Below are 23,319 nucleotides of genomic sequence, written 5' to 3'. Positions count from 1 at the left end.
AGTTTCTTACCCTCCAATAGAGTCACAGACGTAAAGCCTCCCCGCGACGCCACGTGTGGGAGTAAGGCCAAGTTCGCCTACCATCGGTATTGAGACATCGTGTATATTAATATTTGAATAGTCATATTTGGCACTATATCGTCGAGTTGGACGTAGTCTATTAAGCTAATAATAGTCTGTTAATATATAGTGCTTCGTGCGGTGAGAATACTACCGTAGTCAGTACCCCATCGTTTCGGGCAGAGAACTGGCTGCTTACCCAGGGTGGTTGACCCCATGTGAAGCTGCACCCGAGGAGCCCCAGAGCCGACGAGCGAGTGGACCTGTATATCGGATTATTCTACCGACGACAGCCCGCCTTCCCAGGCACGGATTATGCTTTGTATACTTTGATTATTCCATGGATAAAGACCCCCGACACTGCCGTGTGTTGGAACCCCCCCCCCCCTGGAGAGGACGCAAGGTGAGGAGACGCTCTGCAAGACGAGGTCGCTTCACGTCTCTCCCCCCGTGGACCGGAGAGAGCCGGCCCACAAAGAGTCCACCTGCTTTCATCTGTGGTCCAAGGATCGCCGGCGCATTGAACGGCACTACAGTGGGTTCACCTGGGATACCCTTGGCCGGACGAGGCAGCCGGATTCTACCCCCCCCCCCCCCTCCTACTCCTGTCGGCTTACAAGCGACCGGATTAACCCCCCCTTAGTGTATCTAGTATATAATCATTAAAGTATCATTGCTGTTATTCCTTAACTATTCCAGGTCGTATATTTACCACCTGCGCCATCAGAGATTGGACATTCTCTATTGATATACCGACGAATACTCTTTGCCATAAAAGTGCATACTATTTCAATTCATAAATGTAATTAAGTGATTAAGTGCTTGCTCTACACACCATTGCTGTGTAGTAATAAACGCATACTTCGACTTCGTACATTTGTGTTGGATCCGTTTCATCTACGTGAGAGTGTTTATGATAATATATTTATGCCGTGTACTGGGTGGCCGAATATTAAGTACAAAGGTAGTGGTAGTAAGTATCATATCTAGTAATACAGTCAGGGAATTGTACCCCTCAGTTACACTTTCACTACCACACTACAGAAGGTTAACTCTTTCACTACCACACTACAGAAGGTTAACCCTTTCATTACCACACTACAGAAGGTTAACCCTTTCACTCTACCACACTACAGAAGGTTAACCCTTTCACTACCACACTACAGAAGGTTAACCCTTTCACTACCACACTACAGAAGGTTAACTCTTTCACTACCACACTACAGAAGGTTAACCTTTCACTACCACACTACAGAAGGTTAACCTTTCACTACCACACTACAAAAGGTTAACCATTTCACTACCACACTACAGAAGGTTAACCTTTCACTGCCACACTACAGAAGGTTAACCTTTCACTACCACACTACAGAAGGTTAACTCTTTCACTACCACACTACAGAAGGTTAACTCTTTCACTACCACACTACAGAAGGTTAACCTTTCACTACCACACTACAGAAGGTTAACCTTTCACTACCACACTACAGAAGGTTAACCTTTCACTACCACATTACAGAAGGTTAACTCTTTCACTACCACACTACAGAAGGTTAACTCTTTCACTACCACACTACAGAAGGTTAACTCTTTCACTACCACACTACAGAAGGTTAACTCTTTCACTACCACACTACAGAAGGTTAACCTTTCACTACCACACTAAAGGTTAACCCTTTCACTACCACACTACAGAAGGTTAACCTTTCACTACCACACTACAGAAGGTTAACCCTTTCACTACCACACTACAGACGGTTAACCCTTTCACTACCACACTACAGAAGGTTAACTTTCACTACAACACTACAGACGGTTAACCTTTCACTACCACACTACAGACTGTTAACCCTTTACCTACCACACTACAGAAGGTTAACCTTTCACTACCACACTACAGACGGTTAACCCTTTCACTACCACACAACAGAAGGTTAACCTTTCACTACCACACTACAGAAGGTTAACCTTTCACTACCACTACAGACTGTTAACCCTTTCACTACCACACTACAGAAGGTTAACCTTTCACTACAACACTACAGACGGTTAACCTTTCGCTACCACACTACAGAATAGGGCTGTCTTAAATACTTCGAAGCTTCGTTCAATGGCACGAGCTTCGAACATCCCCCCCCCTCACAGTGAGCTGTGGTGTTCCACAAGGAAGCATACTAGGACCGCTACTATTCCTAATTTATGCAAATGACATGTCGTCAGCTTGTGACTGCAACTTGTTCCTGTTTGCGGACGACTCAGCCCTGCTGGTCTCTGACAAGAACAAGTTACAGGTTGAAAAAGCCCTCAGCTCGGAACTAGGCAAAATCTGCATATGGCTCGCCGACAACAAACTATCATTACACATGGGCAAAACAGAGTCCATTCTCTTCGGTTCAAATAACAAACTCAGCAAGACCGACGGCTTCTCGGTTACAGTGGGTGACAATATTATCACAAGGAAAGATGAAATTACCTACCTGGGTTCCATCCTAGAGGCTAATCTTTCCTGTGACAAAATGGCATCCAATGTAATAAAAAAAGTCAACCAACGAACGCGATTCTTGTACCGGATCTCCTCTCTGGTAAACAAGAATACCCTGAAGACTCTAGCAGGAGCACTCATTCAAGGGTACTACGACTATGCTTGCACCTCATGGTACCAAAGCACCTCAAAGGCACTAAAAAACAAATTACAAACATCTCAAAACAAGCTAGTCAGACTACTACTTGACCTGACTCCTAGAACCCACCTCACCCCTGCCCACTTTGACAACCTAGGATGGCTTAGAGTAGACGACAGAGTACAGCAACTTGCAATGGGCCTGGTCTACAAGATACACTACGCGACCAAGGTACCCATGTACATGTCAAAATACTTCCCAAAGGTCAGTGAATACCACGATCACAACACCAGAGGGAGCTCCACAAATCATGTAAAACCCAGATTCGGCTCAAACAAGGGACTAAACACGTTTCGCAATTATGCCACATCAATGTGGAACGCCCTGCCTAAAGCTGTAAAGGAATGTGAATCACTACCCACCTTCAAAAACACTCTCAAAAAACACCTACGTGAGACTGCAATTCGAAACTGGCCCCTACAAATGTCCTAACCTAGTTGTACAGTAAATGACCAAGTAAGGCTTTGTCAATATTCCAATGTACAGTGTAAAATGTGTGTGTGTCCCCTTCCCAACCCCCCCCCCCCCCCCCCCCCACCTCCAATGTACAGCCCTCACCCAACCCACCCAACCCCACCCCACCCAACCAACCTCCTCCAATGTACAGTTTCTATGCCAAATGTATATACACTCCTTTTCTGGACACTTTTGTATCACAAACAGTACTGTATTTGCAAATCTGATATGTCATAAATGTATAGATGTAGCAGTACTGTCTATCTGTATGTCATGTATGTCATATATGTTATGATGAATTGAAAATGGGGGACCCTGATGTAAACAAGACGAAAGTCTTTCTCTGGTCTGCATCCCCTTAACAATTGTATGTATTGAGCTGTACTGTACTGTACCCATTCTGCAATCTGTTAATAAACTTTTCAATCAATCAATCAATCACATAAAATAAAATCGAAGTTTAATTTTATTTTTTATTTTTTTGCCTCAAATCTTGCGCCTCCATTCCAATGAAGCGGAAGTAAGCGGCGACCCGACTCCACCTCTCTACAACAAGCACGTGGAGATTATCTGTGTTGAGAACAACAAGGACATGTGCAGCAGACATGTCGACGTGTGGTTACACTTTAAAATATGCAAAGACAATGCCCAAAAAGCCGAGTGCCAGATATGCCAGAAGAAAATGGCATATCACAACTCTACAACAACTTTGTCAAATCACCTAAAAAACGTAAGTATCGTTGTACACAACGGCGACGCCACACAAAACATTAATAAGGCTATGCCTATGCTGCTATGACTAATGTGTTACCAAGTTGGCTAATTTAATTGTAATCATCTGCTTTTGTAGGTGCATTGTCTGATATAATTATAAATTATAAATTAAATATAATATAATTGTTTGCTTGATAGACGAAGGTTGCAACATAATTATGTAATGTCATGTCTTTAGCTGTGAGAGCAGCCCCACTGCACCCAGGCAGCGCAGCCGAGTGAAACCTTGTTGGCTGCATCACAGTCACGAAAGGGGCTACTTAATTAATTAATCCAATCCACTTTATTTATAGAGCACATTTAAAAACAACAAAGTTTACCAAAGTGCTGTACAAGTCCCACAACATAAGATAAAAAAAAAGAAAAAAAAATTATAATTAATATTTTATTATTATTATTATTTTGTTCGAAGCTTCGAATTAAAATCGAAGCTCGGCCCCCACTTCGAAGGTCAGCCCTACTACAGAAGGTTAACCCTTTCACTACCACACTACAGAAGGTTAACCTTTCACTATCTCTCTCCCCCTTTAAGAACCTGAGCAGTTGGTCTCACAGGGCGGGCAGGGGGGGTGTACGGTTCTGAGGAAATGGCCGCCAGCCAATAAACACAGAACATCTTCCAAGGAAAGGCCTCCGCCTCCACAACTACAACAAACCAGAGTTTGAATATACAAGAGGAGAGAGAGACAGAGAGAGAGAGAGCGAGAAGAGAGTGAGAGAGAGAGAGAGAGAGTGAGTGATAGAGAGACAGACGGAGAGAGACACAGAGTGAGAGTGTGTGAGAAAGAGAGAGAGAGAGAGAGAGAGTGAGTGATAGAGAGACAGACAGAGAGACACAGAGAGTGAGAGTGAGAGACAGAGGGGGGGGTGGGGGGCACGCATCAGGGCTTAACAATAACATGCAGATTGCAATCAATGAGCACTGAGCCTTTATCATGATTTACATTACTTTTCCATCCTGGGCTGGTATAGGCCTCCTCACTAAAGATGAGTTATTGTTTCATGGTGACTATGTGCACTCAGACTAGGGATGCACCGATCCGATATTGATATAGGCTATCGGCCCCGATATGACTAAAATAGCTGGATCGGGTATACATTTTTCTTTTTATATTTTATCAGATAAAAACTTTTTTTTTAAATAATATAATATAATAAATAAAATAAGAAATAACCATTCAGTATATTTATATCTATGTGTTAATTTGCTACATTTAGTTTCACTAAGTTAGGAAAGTAATGTTTTAAGTCAAGCCTGACGTTGCCTCTTGCACAAAAGAATGATCCCAGTCTCTTCCACACAGTGAGGCACACAGTTTATTAATTGAACAATGGGTATCGGATCGGTACTCTGTATCAGCCCAGGTGTATCGTATCGGGACTGAAAAAGTCGGATCGGTGCATCCCTAACTCAGACCGGCTGTGGACTTTTTCTGTCCAAAATGCAGTTGGACCAGTGTTTGGTTTTTAACCTCTTATGCGCTGAGATTTCTATAAACTCACATGTATTCAAATCATTGGTAAACAAAACGCAGCGCCGAAAATATACACTCTAACTGCCGTTTTGACTGCCTGTTTGGCTTATTAAAATGTGAACTATCCCTTAAAAGGCTTCTTAACCCTTTCACTGCCGCACTACCAAACGGTTCCGCGACAACAATACACATCGGGTTAACCCTTTCACTGCCACACCACAGAAGGTTAACCCTTTACCATCTACAACTACGGTAACCGTCGGTAGTGTGATAGTAAAAGGGTTAACCTTTTGTAGTGTGGCAGTGAAGGGGTTCAAATGTGAACTATCCCTTTAAGGCTTCTTAAAACCCTGTATTGCCACACGTTGAGGCAATGCAGGCTTTTCCCCAAAGTAATTGACCAACCTTTTCTTTTTATAAACACACGTGTTCTTCTTTGTTCCTCACTGTCTATCCTGTCCCCCACTGCCTCTGAGGCTGCTGATGTCTCCCGCAGTGAGCTGGTGTCTGTCTGGGAGCGCCGAGGGGAGCCATCTGGAAACGGAGCGTCCGTTATTTGGATGGGAATCACCAGCGAGGTCCAACTCGCTGAGTGGGCGTCCCCTCCTCCCTGTTTACGTGTCCTTGGATACACTTCACCAATGACCCATGATGTGGAAACCAGGGTTCCCACAAACATTGCTAAATGAAATTCAAGGTCTTTCAAGTACTTTTCTAAGCACTATTTTCCATTTTAAAAGGGCATTTAAAAGGATACAATTCACTTTTAAATGCTGGTTTTTATTGAAAAGAAAATCGAATCCAATACCGACAATTAGTTACACTTTAGATAAGAAAAATGCAATTTCTTGATTCAGAATGGATGAACAAAACTTTCAATGCGAATGGTTTATTTGAATTCCAATGACTTTTTAAGCACCTTGTTAAAACATTTGCTGTTTTCAAAGAATTCCAGGCCTCGACTTAAAAAAAAATTAATCAAGCACTTTAAGCACTTCAAGGACCTTGTGCGAACCCTGACAAACACACGGAGTACACATAAAGGCGCTCCCATAGTCCAGCAGACTGTACACAGAGCAGACTCCGCGGAGGTCCGCGCGGACTCTTGAGCTTTGATCTCAGCGGACAGCAGACCCACAGGTGCGAAGCTCCGATTTTCTGAGGCGCGGACATCCGCGCCGCTGACTTGGTGTCACACAAAACGCTGCTCTGCGTTTTGGTTGACATCGAACTGCATTTAATGTGACGCCGATCTGCATTTTACTCTGACCACTCGCTCGTGCCAAGAGAGATGTTTGAATGGCTTTTCTAAATGGTGTGTAAAATTGCCAGTTTTATTTCAAAATATTGGAAACGGAGATAACATAGAATGTTATCTCCGTTTCCAATATTTTGAAATAAAACTGGTGCTTTTATTTCATGCAATGCGTGTTTGTCATTTCAGCACCACGCGCTGTCACCTCAAGCCTATATACCGGTTATTCAAGTGCGTAAAACTGCCCGTTTTATTATCGAAATATTGGAAACGGAGATAACACTCTTTATTTTGACATCGGATGACGACGACATGACAGAAGTTGAACAGCGTGGGGACAATTTTGTAAACTGGCGCGTGACATGTAGGAAATTGGTCCACGGAGGTCCGCTCGACTATGAAGGCTCAAAGAGTCCGCGCGGACCTCCGCGGAGTCTGCTCTGTGTACAGTCTGCTGGACTATGGGAGCGCCTTAAGAAGTAAGCGCATAGATACAAGTGCACACACACGGTCCTGGGATCACGCTCACTCTTACATATTCACACGTGCAGAACCCAAACACACATCTTTAGTGTGTATGTAGAAAGTAGGCATGGGCCAGTTACCGGTTCCACGGTTTGCCGCAGTTTCAAAATGTTGCGGTGTCAAAACCACTCAAATTACGTTCAGACGGTATACGTTACGTTTTCGAATCATGAACTCTCAACAACACAACCTCACCCCCCCCCCCCTCTCAACAACACAAGCTCACCCCCCCCCCCCCTCCCCCTCTCAACAACACACAACCAACCCCCCCCCCCCCCCCCCTCTCACCCTCTTTTTTGCCTCTAAGGCCTGAGGATGTATTTTGCAGGCTGTTGCGTGGCCTGTTCTTGGGTTACCAATTTACAAGTCTACAGTGTTTATTTCTTTTATTGAACCTAATTCCTATTCCAGGAACTTGGGGGGGGGGGGGGGGGGGGGCACTGGAACAAAACTCGGGGAACAAATGTGAAAGCCACACATACTACATATTTCAATGCAAAATACGTTGTGTCTTTTTTTCTCACAGTTGTGAACGAGCCTCCCGACAGATCTCCTGGTCCAGATTAGATTAAAGGCTTCATCTGTTCCAGACCTCCACTTCCTCTTGACAGTTTGCCGTGAGCTCTTTCTTTTTTAAAGAGACACCAGATGGAAAGCACCCGGCCTCTGCCCCCCCCCCCCCCCCGCCGGAGGGGGAAAACCCCCGACATCACCTGCCGTCACCGGGGAGAGGAAACGGGAAATGGAACAGAATGAACGTGGTTACCGCGGTTAGTTACCACCGTGACCCGGCAGCAGCCACAGCGTGATGAAGCTAAAAGAAAACATAACCGGGACACTTTGTCACAGCGGTTCTGACTAAATGTGCCACAGAGGAGCGAGACGTAGAAGAAGACTCTGTGAGGAAGACTGTGTGAGGAAGACTCTGTGAGGAAGACTCTGTGAGGAAGACTCTGTGAGGAAGACTCTGTGAGGAAGACTCTGTGAGGAAGACTCTGTGGAAGACTGTGAGGAAGAGTGTGAGGAAGACTGTGAGGACAGTGTTTCCCATTAATTACCTAGACTGTGGCGGCCCGCCACAATTTTATAATGAACAGTAGGTAAAGTAAGTAAGTAATTTTTTTTAAATATGAAGTTTGCCAATAGGGATGTATCGGTAGTATTGGCAGTGGTAGTAGTAGTCGTAATAGTAATCCAGTATATATATTTTGTTTCCAGAAAAATAAACCAGTTCAACACAGGTAACCACTTTTGCTTAATTTCTTTGATGGCTCAAATGTATGCTCTAGTAGTCGATTTTGTGCCCCCGGACCCCCCAAGAGGGGCAGAGGTTCACCCCCCATAGTCTCACAAAATCCTGTGGGAAACACTGGAGGAAGACTGTGAGGAAGGCGGGAAGAGAGGAGACTTCAAACCACCATCCGCTGTGGGAGATGAGGGAGATACGGGGAGAAAACGGCTGGTATTCAGACGTTCATCAGCGTTGCCGCTTTATAAGAACATGCTCTTAAAAAATAAACACACTCTGCCTAGAAAAGGTGTGTAATTTGAGGCATTTTAAATGTACAACTCGTCAACAAAAAACCGAGTATGAAAGCTTGAAACAGCTCAAATGATATGAACTGTATGAACTGTATTTTCCACTTGAGCCTACGATTATAATATTTTTTTTTATCTACTTTTTCTCCCATTTTTCTATTTTTCTCCCATCCCAATTTCGTATTGCCCAATTCTACCCTCCCCTGTCTCGAACGCTGTTGGCCATGCCTCCCACAGGCCGGCTGCAATGTGGACGAAGCCTTGCATCACATGTCCCCTCCGGTACTCGAGGAAGCAGCCGTCGCATCTTTTCACCTGCACAGCGCGATCTCTCAGCGGCGGGGGTCTGCGTGGGAGGGACACGCCGCCCCCGTCGCTTCCTGATTCTGCTGCGCAGGCGCACCAACCGACCTGTAGGAGTCGCTGTCCACAACGTCCGATCCCCACCCATCAGCTTTCCCACCCCTAACACTGCCAATTGTGTTAGTATGAACGACCAGCCAAGCTGATAGCAATGCGGAGAGCTGGGCTCGAACCCAGCGTCTCCTGCATTGGTGGCGAGCGCCTTGCCCACTACACCACATAGCCGCCCCCTACGATTATAATTGATAGACCTGAGAGTGAATTGAACCTGGTGTTAAGGATGGTTTTATTAGATAATAATACTTCCTAAGACTCACTGATAGATACAGGCCTACTGGTCTCTGATAGATACAGGCCTACTGGTCTCTGATAGATACAGGCCTACTGGTCTCCGACAGGCCTACACACACAGGGTGGTGAACAGGGGACAGACCAGGCCTCTTCATCCAGCCGTGGAGAAGATTGCAGTGCAGTTTCTAACTGACCTTAACATCCGTCTAAAGTAGAGAGAAGATTGCAGTGCGGTTTCTAACTGACCTTAACATCCGTCTAAAGTAGAGAGAAGATTGCAGTGCAGTTTCTATTAACCGACCTTAACATCCGTCTAAAGTAGAGAGAAGATTGCAGTGCAGTTTCTATTAACTGACCTTAACATCCGTCTAAAGTAGAGAGAAGATTGCAGTGCAGTTTCTATTAACTGACCTTAACATCCGTCTAAAGTAGAGAGAAGATTGCAGTGCAGTTTCTATTAACTGACCTTAACATCCGTCTAAAGTGGAGAAAAGATTGCAGTGCAGTTTCTATTAACTGACCTTAACATCCGTCTAAAGTAGAGAGAAGATTGCAGTGCGGTTTCTAACTGACCTTAACATCCGTCTAAAGTAGAGAGAAGATTGCAGTGCGGTTTCTAACTGACCTTAACATCAGTCTAAAGCAGGGGTCTCAAACTCGCCTGCTGGATGATATTTTGCGGCCCCCTACTTGACATCAAAGTAAAAAAGATATTTTTTTTTAATACATTTTTTTATGTTGTGGGACTTGTACAGCACTTAGTTCAACTTTGTCAGTGCTGTAAAGTTTAAACCTTTTTAAATCTTAGACAAACAAAACACTTTGCTTTCATGAAATATTGTAAGCAGTCATTTGAGGCTTTATAAAAGCAGCACAATGAACACAAATCTGTCAGTGCCGAGTCCGACCTCATCTTAAATAACAAACAGCATTGCTTGTTGTAGTTAACAAAGAGAGGCAGAGTTGATTTAGCAAAAAAAAAAAAAAAAAAATCATATATATAATAGTTGATGCGGCCTAGCCGCGTGTAGCTTTATGCCAAGCAAGCAGTGCAAAAATTTACCGTAGTGGCATGCAGTAATGCGCCTTTCATTTTCGCGGAAATAGGCTGTCTATTGCCATTCTCTTTGACAAACTCTAACCTTAACCAGCTCCTTAACAACGCCTAAACTTAACCGTTCTAACCTTAACCAACTCCGAAACAATGCCTAACCTTAACCTTAACCTTAACCATGCCTAACCTTAACCATAGAAATTATATTGCCATTCTCTTTGACAAACTCTAACCTTAACCAGCTCCTTAACAGCGCCTAAACTTAACCGTTCTAACCTTAACCAACTCCGAAACAATGCCTAACCTTAATCGGCGAAAGAATACACGTTAAAAAAAAATCACGTTAAAAAATATTTTCGATGGGATTCGAACTCGCCAGCAAACAAGCCATAGGATCCACAGCCATGTGTCCTTGCCAATTGAGCTATTTGCTAGATACTGAATAAGGGGCGGTGACTTATATATATTGAGCTCCGCTCGTGTCGCATGCGCGGGCACCTCGCGCGAGCACGCCGGCGCACGCACGCACCTGAGCGAGCACGCCGCCGCCGGTGCACGCACGGTAGCATTTGTCTGAAAAGAAGGGCGCTTTACCGCACTAGCGTGCGGTGACGAATGCGGAAGCATTTTTGCACTGCTTGCTTGGCATTAACGTACAGGCGGCCTAGCCTCACCCAGACTCTACCTCCAGCGGCCCCCAGGTAAATTGAGTTTGAGACCCCTGGTCTAAAGTGGAGAGAAGATTGCAGTGCAGTTTCTAACTGACCTTAACATCCGTCTAAAGTGGAGAAAAGATTGCAGTGCAGTTTCTAACTGACCTTAACATCCGTCTAAAGTGGAGAAAAGATTGCAGTGCAGTTTCTAACGGACCTTAACATTAGTCTAAAGTGGAGAAAAGATTGCAGTGCAGTTTCTAACTGACCTTAACATCCGTCTAAAGTACAAAGCAACTGCGTCTGAATCTCAGCTGAGCAGACACTGACCAGCAGGGCTTATCACTAAGCGCCAGATATCCACGTGCGCTTTATACAAGTGTTTGTGTGCGTGCGCGTGTGAGACACCCCAGGTAATGCAGGGTTTAAAGCTCCAATATGCACTATGCAGATAGCAACTGTGTGTGTGTATGTGTTAGGGCAGGTGGACAAGGCTCCATCACAGAATGAAACACGTAGGTCAGCTCATCTGGTTTAAGCCTGTAGTCAGCAGTAAGAAAGGCTATTCTCATCCACAGACACATAACGCTACATCAAAACGACTGCGCTAAACAGACGCACAGAAACAGACACACACACTAGGCTGAGATAATGCACATAGAATCAGGAGAGAGAGAGAGAGAGAGAGAGAGAGAGGGGTGAGAGATGGGTAGAGGGAGGTGAGGAAAGGGAGATGGATAGAGAAAAGAGGGAGAGGAGCAGGAGAATAAGGGGAGGAATGGAGAGAGAAGGGAGGAATGAGGAAGGGTGTGGAAGGAGATGTGGAGAGAGAAGGGAGGAATGGAGAGAGAAGGGAGGAATGAGGAAGGGTGTGGAAGGAGATGTAGAGAGAGAAGGGAGGAATGGAGAGAGAGAAGGGAGGAATGGAGAGATGGGAGGAATGGAGGGAGAGAAGGGAGGAATGGAGAGAGATGGGAGGAATGGAGAGAGAGAGAAGGGAGGAATGGAGAGAGAGAGAAGGGAGGAATGGAGAGAGAGAAGGGAGGAATGGAGAGAGAGAAGGGAGGAATGGAGAGAGGGATGGGAGGAATGGAGAGAGAGATGTGGAGACAGGCAACAACACAGGGATGGAAGCATGGCTGGGAATGGGATACGATAACGGTACCAGTTCCTGGAATTCAGTATCCGTACCCAACGGTACCTTTTTTCTGTACTTAACTTCCAAACCTCCGAAGTCCAAACTTCTCAATTTCAACATTGTTATTTATTTACAACATTTAGTTATTTATTGTTGTGACACACACACCACACAAAATAAATCGCATGATCATGAATTATGTTTTTAAATGTTTAAATATCAACATTATCTGGCCGTCCTCTGTAAATATTATCAAACTCTTTCCAAAGACCCAAGAGACGGGACAGTAACATATATATTTGTGGAAAAGGCTCCCTCTTGTCTAGTATATTACACTCTTATACTAAACATGTAAAAGGTACCAAGATTTTGTACTACTTTCGGTAGTACCGGTGAAAATTGGGTCGGTACCCTTAAAACTAAAGTAGCGAGTTCGGTACCCAACTCTATGTTAGGGATGTGCAGCATGACTGACCCAAATCATTTTCGAATAGTCTACGGTTCTTAAGACTGAATATTAGAATTTGAAATGTTTAGTTTCAGTTTAAATTCAGTTAAAATGTTCAGTTTGTTAAATTCAGTTATTCTTTTTAATAGAATGGATCGTTAAAACACATTCGGGGCCAGCCATTAGACGGGCCCCACTCTAGGAAGGCCAGCTTTCCATTACAAACTTTCACTGTGCATCATGTCGTTTGTAGAGCTAAATCTATATTTTATATTATAGCTATGGATCCAATATCATTGTCAATTGACAGTATGAACCTTCCGTTCAATATGCCATAAAGAAAGAAAATGTCCATCAATACGTTCCCGTTTTATATCGTGGTGAGTTTGAGTGATATTTCAGAATGATCTGGGCTAATTCCTTCCTGCGAGGCCATTTATAAGGCGCGACGCTACTAACGTTAAATCCATTGGCGTTTCGTCCATACACACGCTAGAGTTAAAAATCCAAATGCATATGATCGGTATTATGTTCCATCATGAATGCATGAAAGGGGGGGGTGTGGGGGTCGTTTGTGATGAATTGATTGCCAATAACGGCATTCGTTATTACCACAACTGAGCAGGGGGATGGCTATGAAATCCTTGCACAATCAAGCTGAAATTGACGTTAAATTGTCCTTACCTGTGGCCGGTCGGATTCCAAAAAGAATATTCCAATTATTTGATTGCCATCTGCTAGATCATAATGTCCATTTGGCCCACGATATAACCCACCACAACGTGGTGAGTCTGGGGTCACGAGGGCTATTCAATGCGATCCGGTGAAGCCATAGGTTCACGTTAGTAGAAAAGTCCGCCCGGAAGGTTTTCAGTGTGGCACTCGGTCTGCAACAGGGGTTACTGCATTCTCGAGACAGCGTCACTACCAGGATCTGGCCGGTACTGCACCTTCGGAGTCCCAATATGCCTTTCCCAGGCAAAATACAGCTCCGTGACACGGAATAGGATATTAAAAGCGAATAAAAGAAAAAACGAGTTAAAAACGTATATACCGTATGCGGCGCCTTTGGCCGTTAACCACTGGCTCCGAATAACGTATATACACGTGATTGGCCGGGAATGTGTTCAAATCAAAGAGTATTGCACATAAATAGGCACTTCAGATAATCCTTCAGAACGTTGATCGGCTCAGCTGACCGACAATAAATCAAAATGACACCATTCACCATCGTAGCCCATAATAACAGCATTGCATTAGCCTATCGACCGGTTTTAATGAACAAACAGTTCATGTGCATCTTTTAGATAAATTAGGCTATACAAATTAGGCTCAGATGAAAAAAATTTACAATTCCCGCACTCACTTTTTCTCTGCTTTTATTGTCGTCAACGTTTCGGCTATTCAGCCTTCATCAGGACAGTGGCATGAAACAATGAGGTCTCACATTCATTTTATACAATTCCAAGGTCTGTTTTGGTTGATTGCATAACAGGGAGCACCTGTGCCTTCCTGTCAATAAACCAATTGGTTGAGCTTGCAGCCCCACTGGGTACTGCAGCAAAAAGAGAGACAGAGTTAGAAATGCAATAATTCAACCTCAGAACAAAACATTTTTGAAACATCGAACAGTCATATTTACAACACAATATAGTTTAGCATATTTAATATACAGCAATATGACCGAATCATTGTGAAACATTAAACCATCATCAATGGGATTCAGTGGAACAGTTTACAAACACACACTTAAATCCAGTTCATCATTGAGTCCAAAGGTGGTCCCAAATGTTTGAAGTTCCGTTATCCAATAGGCTTCTCTCTTGAGAAGCATCTGTTTCAGATCCCCCCCACGTCTAGAAAGGACCACTTTTTCAATACCACAGTAACTGAAAGCTGTGATTGGATGGTTGGCATCTTTAAAGTGGATGGCTATAGGGCTATCTGGATTATTATTACGAATAGCTGAACGGTGTTCAGATATTCGTGTTTTTAGTGCTCTTGTTGTCATTCCAACATAGGCTTTGGAGCAGCTGCATTTTATTAGATAAATGACCCCAGACCTTGGAATTGTATAAAATGAATGTGAGACCTCATTGTTTCATGCCACTGTCCTGATGAAGGCTGAATAGCCAAAACGTTGACGACAATAAAAGCAGAGAAAAAGTGAGTGCGGGAATTGTAAATTTTTTCATCTGATGACAATTAAGGGGAGCAATTCCCAGCACAACAATATTTTTTGAGAGAGTGCATGTTGATTTTTCACTATATATACAAATTAGGCTGCCTCTAAATATAAAAATGTATTAAATAAGAATTGTTTGCTTCGCTTAAATTATTATTATTTTCTTTTAATAATAATAATAAAATATGACATGAAAATCGAATGTGGAGACTGGCACGACTATTAGAAAATTCTAACTCGGGGCGGCTGAGTGGCACAGTGGGCAAGGCGCTCGCCACTAACGCAGGAGATGCTGGTATCGAGCCCAGCTCTCAGCGTTGCTACCGGCTGGCCGGTCGTCATACTAACACAATTGGCAGTATTAGGGGGTGGGAAAGCCGGTGGGTGGGGATCGGACGTTGTGGACAGCGACTCCTACAGGTCGGTTGGGTGACGCCTGTACAGCAGAAACAGGAAGTATCGGGGGCAGCGTGAGCAGATACAAAAAAAATTAAAAAATTCTAACTCATCCCTACCCTACGTATGACACCACCTGCTCCCCTGAGAGAGAGAGGCCAACGTGTGGAGGACCGACTGAACTCGTAATTGTTTTGATACGGTTCTATTTCTCATGTGATGTTTATATACCTATTTAAAGAATGTATTTTCTTTTATTTCATATACAGTTTCGAGTTTACACCGGGCATTACCACGACGACAACGTTGGTATGTTGTGTAACTTGTGTCATGTCACTGCTAGGAGACAGGAATGTTGGTATGTTGCGTCATGTCACTGCTAGGAGACAGGAATGTGAGTGAGTGCCAGGAGGTAACTTCCACTCAAGATGTCCGACGGCACGTGCAGGCGGCCAATCAGAAGACGAGAGATGGCCTCCAAGAGAGATTCAATATATATATATATATATATATATATATATATATATATATATATATATATATATATATATATATATATATATATATATAGTACTCAATGATGTTTAGTAAACAATACATCATTTATATATTACAGGTCATATTCAATATATATATATATATATATATATATATATATATATATATATATATATATATAGTACTCAATGATGTTTAGTAAGCATCATTTATATATTACAGGTCATATTCAATATATATATATATAGTACTCAATGATGTTTAGTAAACAGCATTTATATATTACAGGTAATATTAAATATATAGTACTCAATGACGTTTAGTAAACATAATCTATATTACAGGTAATATTCAATATATATTGTACTCAATGATGTTTAGCAAACAGCATTTATATATTACAGGTAATATTCGGCATGAAAACAATGTTCATTATTGTTGTTTATTACATGGCGTTTTAACATTCACCAAAATGCTTGATTGTGATTGGTCAATAGCGCTCGGTTGCCCCTGACAGCGGTCAATTATTTCTCGATAATTCACAGCTGCTACGGGCCCGCCACAGTCTAATTAGTCTCGCCACAGTTGTATAATGAACACACACAAAAAAAGGTATAAAAATTAATAAAAATTAAAAAGAAATACTATTTTTTTTTTATATAAAGTTTGCCAATAGGGATGTATCAGTAGTATTGGAGTGGTAATAATAATCCATATATTTTTATTTTCTAAAAAATAAACCAGTTCAACACAGGTAACCACTTTTGCTTCATTTCTTTGATGGCTCAAATGTATGATCTAGTCCAGTGGTTCCCAAACCTCTCCTCGAGACACCCCAGCCGTTCCATGTATTTGTTCAATTCCACCACCAGCACACCTTGATTCAACGAATAAAGGGCTAGTTAAGTTGAATCAGGTGTGCTGGTGGTGGAATTTAACAAATACATTGAACGGCTGGGGTGCTTCGAGGAGAGGATTGGGAAGCACTAGTCTAGTAGATTTTGTGTTTTGAGCACAAAGTTCATCATAGATTTGGCCTCTTTATTTTTCTCTCAAAGTGCACCAGATTGATGCATTTAACTTTAAAATGTACAACAACAACAAATAATTCCAGGGGGGCCATGCCCCCGGACCCCCCTAGAGGGTCGGAGGTTCACCCCCCCATAGTCTCGGAAAATCCTGTGGGAAACACTGTGGGACCACTTCCTGTTTCATGAAGAGACCCGTTTGGCCTGCTATGATGCTACTAATGGCTCTTACATCACCAGTCTCACTATCACTCACTATTAATCTCACACTAATACAGTGGAAGTGTTTAAGTACAAATAAATACTACTCTGCAAGCACTCACCGCTGTTTGTTGTAGTGTGATCCATCTTCAAGGTGTTGTAAGTGTTTATTTGTTCAAATAAGTGCTCTACATGTTAAAATAATAACTAGGGATGTCCGATATTATCGGCCTACCGATATTATCGGCCGATATCGGCATTAAAATGTGATATCGGAAAATATCGGTATCGGTTAAAAAAAAAAGATTTCTATAACCTTTATTTACCCAGGCAAGCAAGTAAGAACAAATTCTGATTTTATTTACTGTCAAAAGTATGCATAATGTTGTGTTAATTCCACAACAAGAGATATGTAATGTTAATTACCTGAAATTATTCCATTTTTTGGGGGGGGGAACCCTGCATATATCGGTATCGGTTGATATCGGTATCGGAAATTAAGAGTTGGACAATATCGGTATATCGGTATCGGTAAAAAAGCCAATATCGAGCATCCCTAATAATAACTCTAGATTCGGACAGCCATCACTGATAAGAGTGTCTGGTCAGTAACATGGGTCTCCCAGTCCCTCTGCTCTGCAGTAAACACAAAATACATTTGATCCAATCAGGAGAGAGAACTCCACGCTGAAAAGAAACACAACAAAAATAAGAAATAAAAACTAGTTTTAAGCAAACAACTTAAACTGGCTAAACTCTGGCTTGGCAAGATTTCTTGAAATAAGTAAATATATCTAGGGGTCTCTCTCCTAATTGGATAAAGGGAACAGGATACCAGAGAAAGTGCGTTTACTGCAGAGCGGAGAGACTGGGAGACCCATGTTACTGACCAGACACTCTATATCAGTGATGGCTGTTTACTGCAGAGTGGAGGGACTGGGAGACCCATGTTACTGACCAGACACTCTGTATCAGTGATGGCTGTTTACTGCAGAGTGGAGGGACTGGGAGACCCATGTTACTGACCAGACACTCTCTATCAGTGATGGCTGTTTACTGCAGAGCGGAGGGACTGGGAGACCCATGTTACTGACCAGACACTCTGTATCAGTGATGGCTGTTTACTGCAGAGCGGAGGGACTGGGAGACCCATGTTACTGACCAGACACTCTGTATCAGTGATGGCTGTTTACTGCAGAGCGGAGGGACTGGGAGACCCATGTTACTGACCAGACACTCTGTATCAGTGATGGCTGTTTACTGCAGAGTGGAGGGACTGGGAGACCCATGTTACTGACCAGACACTCTATATCAGTGATGGCTGTCAGACTGTAGAGCCCTGCCTTGCTAACCCTAACCCTAACCCTTGCACAAACAACACAGGGAATGTGATGTCGTCTGACGCAGACCCAGCAAACTAATAATTAATCTCTTCTTCAGATTGTGATTAACATCTCTCCGTTCACACACACACACAGGCCAAATAAACGGGGTGCGTACTACAACACACACATGACCACACACATGCACGCAGCCACGACCACGACCACACACACACAGTCATACACACACACACACAACACCAACGTCAACAGTGGTCTGTTTACCTAGCAGCAGACGCAGCAGCCGGGCCACATTTGAGGGGTCATTAAACGTTCTATATAAACGTCCCAAAACAGCTTAGTTGAAAACCACAGGAGGTTTATGGCAGAAAACACGTGTACGTGGGAAAACCAAACCGTACCATAAACCTGAGAGTGTGCGTTTTAAAACCCGCTGGCCTACGTAAGCAATAACACACGAGAACCGGTGGAGTATCATGAATATCGCCAGGGCTGTGATGCTCCCGCAGTGGTAGGCGTCGGCATCACAGAGTGGCAATGTTCATGATATCCCACTGGTTCGAGTGTATTGTTGCTTTTCTACAGCAAGTTGCACCGTCGGGAAAAATATAGGATGAACACGCAGACAATTCTATGGTCTTTTATATCGATTTCAGTGAACTTGCACACACACACACTCATGCTGCACACGCTCACACTTATGGTCACTTTACAAAGGGAAAGGTCACTTTAAGAATAGTATAGTATAACTTGAGATTGTATAATATAGCATTGTATAGCAGTGTACATAAAGACCCAGTGCCTCATCCGTAGCCAACAGTGTACTGCACTATCGCAGGACCTTAGCATGTCCTACCATGCTCTGTAAATAACTCGTATACATATACCGATATGCCCTACTTTGATTACTTGCATTATTGCACAATGTCGTTCTATTGGATTCCTATTATATTATTATATATTACTATTGTATTATGCACAATCGTTGCGGGCAAGACCCCCCGCATTTCATTGTATACTTGTATGCCGTGACAAATAAAACTCTTGACTTGACTTGAAAAACTTGCCGTAGAAAAATAGTTCCTAAAGATGTATCGTTGCTATGGAATTTTAAATGGAATAGGCTATCAACCAGCTTGGCAACGCAAACAAATGACGTATTAGTCTAATTTAATGTACCCGACCGTTAACTATAAACGAGTGGATAGATATAGAGGACGGGGCCTAACAGTATTCATAAAAACAGCATTATTAGACGTGCCGATCCAACGAAAGATGAGCTGGACGGCCGCGCTGCAATTAATCCTTCAACACCACCAAGTGGACGGCCTGGGCATTGAACTGGAACTGTCCGAGGAGCTGATGACTTTTTCCGACTTTCACTTGCATTAGACTCCTCTATATCTATCCACTCGTTTACAGTTAACGGGTACGAAAATCAATCGTAACGTTGAACACTTTTGAAAAACACACCCTCTTAAATCACCTGCCCAGGTGCAACTTCACATTCCTCGGACACCCGCCGTCCAACTTAAAGTGCTCTATAAATCAATTGTATTATTATGACTAGTAGTATCCCCATTTCAGAGCACCAACGTCTACTTTCCTACCGAGGTGTTCGCTGAGAGAGAGGGAGGAATGTGCTGGGTTCAAGGAATGGGTTCAAGGAATACGTTCAAGTTCTTGTGTGTGTGGGGTCAGTGGGGATGGGGGGGGGGGGGGGTCAGGGAATACTTCTTGTGTAATTGTTAGACTAGAAGACTAGAAGTCTTTATTTGTCATGCAGTTTAACACACACACGCGAGATGGGCGACCCACAGGAACACACACACACATGCACTGAGTCGCCGATGAAATGTCTCTCTGCACTTTTCCCATCCCGTCGTCCTTCCCCCCAATGGCAGCCGGGAGCAGATATGGCGTCAACGTGAGCCGCGCCCCGGGGGGGGGGGGGGGGGGGGGGGTAGTTCTTGTGTGTGGGGCCGGTGTGGATGGGGGGGGGGTAGTTCTTGTGTGTGGGGCCAGTGGGGATGGGGGGGGGTAGTTCTTGTGTGGGGCCAGTGGGGATGGGGGCGGGGGGGGGTAGTTCTTGTGTGTGGGCCGTGGGGCCGGTGGGGATGGGGGGGGGGGGTAGTTCTTGTGTGTGGGCCGTGGGGCCGGTGGGGATGGGGGGGGGGGGGTAGTTCTTGTGTGTGGGGCCGGTGGGGATGGGGGGGGGGTAGTTCTTGTGTGTGGGGCCAGTGGGGATGGGGGGGGGTAGTTCTTGTGTGGGGCCAGTGGGGATGGGGGCGGGGGGGGGTAGTTCTTGTGTGTGGGCCGTGGGGCCGGTGGGGATGGGGGGGGGGGGGTAGTTCTTGTGTGTGGGGCCGGTGGGGATGGGGGGGGGGTAGTTCTTGTGTGTGGGGCCGGTGGGGATGGGGTAGTTCTTGTGTGTGGGGCCGGTGGGGATGGGGTAGTTCTTGTGTGTGGGGCCTGGGGGAGGGGGGGGGGGGGGGTAGTTCTTGTGTGTGGGGCCGGTGGGGATGGGGTAGTTCTTGTGTGTGGGGCCGGTGGGGATGGGGTAGTTCTTGTGTGTGGGGCCGGTGGGGATGGGGTAGTTCTTGTGTGTGGGGCCGGTGGGGATGGGGGGGGGGGGGGTAGTTCTTGTGTTTGGGCCGTGGTGGCCGGTGGGGATGAGGGGGGGTAGTTCTTGTGTGTGGGGCCGGTGGGGATGAGGGGGGGTAGTTCTTGTGTGTGGGGCCGGTGGGGATGGGGTAGTTCTTGTGTGTGGGGCCGGTGGGGATGGGGTAGTTCTTGTGTGTGGGCCGTGGGGATGGGGTAGTTCTTGTGTGTGGGGCCGGTGGGGATGGGGTAGTTCTTGTGTGTGGGCCGTGGGGATGGGGGGGGAATAGTCAGATGTCTGTCTGATGTGCTGAACATGCCAGAGGTTCCATGTGCACCCGTCACTCCTTCATGTGGCTCAGGAGCAGCTCCAGTTCAGACCTCAGCCGACCCACTGCAGGAGCGCGCACACACACACACACACACAGACGCACACACACAGACGCACACGCACAGACAGACAGACCAGAGGGGAGGCTTTATGGCAGGCCTCTCTCTCTCTACTGTCACAACCTGTCTGTGGTCCCTCCATTCAAAAGATTTGGTAAATGGACTGCATTTACACAGTGCTTTTATCCAAAGCACTTGACCACTTTACACATTCACCCACAAATTCACAAGCGACCAAGGTGTCAACCTGCTCATCGAGAGCAGTTAGGGGTAAGTGTCTTGCTTTGTATCACCCACTCCCCACACTTTATATTTATTGATGAAGGATTGCACTACAACTCGTACACCTTACTGTAAATTGTACCTAAATTGTACCTCATCCCATTTCTGCTTTGCACTAGATAGTACTGTACATTAGTACACTGCATAGTATTGTATATTATATGGTAACTCAGAACATTGTACATATGTCTATACCGAACACTGTGACCTCATTTTCTTCTTCTAAATTACATGCTATACCATGTTATTTGATACTATCTTGTCTAGCACAGTCTCTGGAGCGTAACAGTAAGAAGCATTTTGTATGAAAGTATTCTGTACTTCTGTATGACAACTATTAACACTTTGGTTGCCTAAGGTTAAATTAATGATATACCATAGATTGCCAGCGCTATTTGTCTATGGAGAAAGTCCCCTTCTTTGCAGGGCTATAACTTTTTAAATTCTATTGCTACATTGCCATTATTAGGGCCCATTCAAAGTCCTATATGTATTGTTCATTGTGTAGCAACGTTAAACTTTTTCATTCACATATTCATAGTAAAGTATGGTCTAATGTATAAGTATGTTTTCATCTCTTTCTGCAGCTTTCTCCAGAACGTGATATATAGCCCCAAATGCATTATATTGATGATGAAATACAGTTTGATGGCAATCAGCGCGATATAAAAAATTCCAACTAGACGTACTTCTAGAAGTTACTACACGTCATCTGATGTTGACCGGATGGGCGAGGGGGCGTTTATAATTCCGTGGGCAGCGTTATACCAATCATCTAATGTGGGTCAAATGTTGATAATATCAGTTATTATCGAAGACGGTAACGTTACACGCTGAAACTCACCCCAGTCTCCGCGCGCCGTTGGGCGATCATCGTCGAGTAGAAATTTTATCATTATGGGATATATTATTACCCGGTCCATCTCCAGCTTGTATAATGGTATATACGTCCAAATCATGTTGTTTATCGAGTTATTGGCAATCGATCGCTATGTAGAGTGACGAGCTAGAGTCACGGGACATGTACCGAGTGGCCGGAAGCAATACGGACGTCTAGCAAAACCTCTAGTGCGCTTCCTGTTAAGCGCTTGCGCCGATCGGCCACCAGATGGCGCTCCTGAACCGCCAGAGAGCTCAGTGGGTCCTGCTGGTGGATCTCAGGCCAGCGGAGGGACATTATGAATCCGATCGCAGATTTTTGAAATATTGATATAAAGACGACGTACAGCGTCCCCCGGCAACTTTAGCATGGCCAGCAAAGACGTCTAAAGACGGCTCCCGGCACCCAAAGTGTTAAAGAAACTTGAAACTTGAAACTTGAACCCTAACCATCCCAACAGTTTCCACATATAAGCTACGTGCTAATATGGCTACTCTGGCACAATTTATATAAGCTAGTCTTTTTTTATTTTTATTTTTTTTTACTTTTTCTCTTTCCTCCTTTTTTGTTTGTTTTATTTTATTTAAAAAAGTGACACAAAGAGGGACACCTTACGCCAGTGGTCACCAACCTTTTTAAGCCCAGGCAAGATCATTTTTTTTTTAAGGCAAGATCTACATATTGAAGCGTTGAGAGAAAAAGACTGCCAAGGTTGTACTTTAAACTAAATTACTTTTATTTGCCTGTATTGTATTCTAATTACATGCAATGCTTTGGTCCAACATTAAAACGTCAAAGTAGAA

This window comes from Notolepis coatsorum (genome assembly GCF_963971535.1).
Source record: "Notolepis coatsorum genome assembly, chromosome: 19".
In the NCBI taxonomy this organism is placed as follows: domain Eukaryota; kingdom Metazoa; phylum Chordata; class Actinopteri; order Aulopiformes; family Paralepididae; genus Notolepis; species Notolepis coatsorum.
Note: the sequence above shows the minus strand (reverse complement) of the source record.